The sequence below is a fragment of the Mus musculus genome, chromosome 9 (genome assembly GCF_000001635.26).
Source record: "Mus musculus strain C57BL/6J chromosome 9, GRCm38.p6 C57BL/6J".
Lineage (NCBI taxonomy): Eukaryota > Metazoa > Chordata > Mammalia > Rodentia > Muridae > Mus > Mus musculus.
Genome location: NC_000075.6, coordinates 110769644 through 110771529, shown reverse-complemented (window position 1 = coordinate 110771529; position 1886 = coordinate 110769644). Strand labels below are relative to the sequence as shown.

At 49.7% G+C, this 1886-nt stretch overlaps 1 protein-coding gene across 2 annotated transcripts in view; it reads right to left on the bottom strand.

Moving 5' to 3' along the window:
* Window positions 1-1727: 1727 nt before the first annotated feature.
* Myl3 (myosin, light polypeptide 3) overlaps window positions 1728-1886 on the bottom strand; it is a 6125-nt gene continuing 5966 nt past the window's right edge. For both annotated transcript variants that reach the window (NM_010859.3, NM_001364484.1), the window contains exon 7: window positions 1728-1886. This exon is cut by the window's right edge. The gene's annotated coding sequence lies outside the window, so the exon portion shown is untranslated.

Here is a 1886-nt window from a genome sequence, read left to right as displayed (position 1 = left end):
TCATCTAGTGAGCCATCTCACCAGCCCCCATTATGTCTCTTTTAAATTTTAGTTTAGTGTTTATTTTAGTCCTGGAGACTGACCATTGGGCCTTGCAGGAGTGCTCTACCACTGAGATCTATCCCCAGCCCACCCATCCCTGAGTGCTGGGATAAAGGCATGTGCCACCACGCCTGCTTGTGTCTGTCTTCTGTATAGATGTTTGCTCAGGTCTCTTGCCCAGTTTTTAATCAGATTGTTTCCCGGGGAGTGATTTATATGAGTTCTTTACATACCCTGAATATTAGCTCCTGTCCTGCAAATCTTTGTCATGCTCTGACCCTCTCATGTAATCCCTGGCTTCATTATTTACAAGTCACCAGCTCCCAACTCCCTCCTGCCCTTCAGTCACTATGCTCCCAAGTTTGCTCGTGTGTGTGTGTGTGTGTGTGTGTGTGTGTGTGTGTCTGTGTGTGTCTGTGTGTGTCTGTGTGTGTCTGTGTGTGTGTGTTCACGGGTGCTTGTGTGTGTTCATGCACACATACCACATACCATACACCACACACAGACACACACACATACCACACACACCACACACACACACACACACACACACACACACACACACACACACACACTTCTAGCTCTTTCCAGCTTTCAGCGCATCCTCTGGTTCCCTGGTTACTTGACCCTCTGCAGTCTGGCATCTGTCTGCTTTGTGTGGGCTCCACAAACAGAGCTCTGCTCTGCTTTCTCCAGTACTATGTCCCCAGTGCCTGGAACAGAGCCTGACACACAGCAGGTACATAGCGTAAGGTTAAATGGTTTAACACTCTGAAAGGCTAAAAGCCAAAGCAGCAACAGACTTCTGTGACACACTTACACACACACACACACACACCCTTATACATGTATCTACTACCCTCACAATCCTTACATACTCAGACCCCACCCCTGCCACACCAACACTCCCAGGTAGCCTGGCTCACACAGGCCTTTGAGCTTGCCCTAGAACACCCTTGTATGCAGACACACTTATACACACAACAGGCCATGGAAATGAGCCTTGATGGGGCTATCCTGAGCTCCCGAACCTCTAGGCCTGTGGGCTTTCCTAGCTCTGTATAGCCCAATCTCCCTCTGACCCCTCCATTCCTAGTCCAGGTCTTGTACCTCATCATGAGATGTTGCCTCAACTCCCCACCAATAAAGGCCATCTTTTCCAGGAGCCTCTTCTTATTGTATCTATGGAGCCTCACAACCTTGACTTCCATTGAGAAACTGGGCCAAGTGACCCACCAATAGAAGACATGCCACCCCAGCAAGGCAAAACACCCCAGTGTCTCCATCAGAGTCAAGCTTGAGACTGATGTTCCTTCAATTCTGACGGCCTAGGGACAAAGTGTCTTGCTTTGTCATTTATTCCTATTGTCACTCAGGCCAGGCCATTCTCTGCACTGGGCCTAAGCTTAGGCTTCTGTGGCATGTGTGGCTCAGGACCAATGGCCTGTATTTATAGTTAGTTAATTGCTTAGATGACGCCCTCAGACTCTCAGCGGTGTCCTTGTGGTAAGTGAACCAGTATGGCTGCCATCTCCCCAAGGCAAGAGTGGGGTAAGAACGAAGGAAGGGGAGCCGGGCTTCCTCTAGCTCAGCACCATAGAATGGACAGGTGAGCTAGAGAGCAAAGGAAGAGAAAGAAAAAAGGGAGGGAAGAGGGTCAGGTAGAGGGAGAGAAAGAGAGATAGGAAGGAAGGAAGGAAGGAAACCATTTATTCATAAGGCCACAGGGTGGATACAGAAAGGCAAGCACAGGTAGGTAAGCCCATCCCAGCAGGGGCCAGGAAAGACTACCACACACAGAGTGATCCAGGACAACCTGCAGGAGTCCGAACCACTCCTTCCCG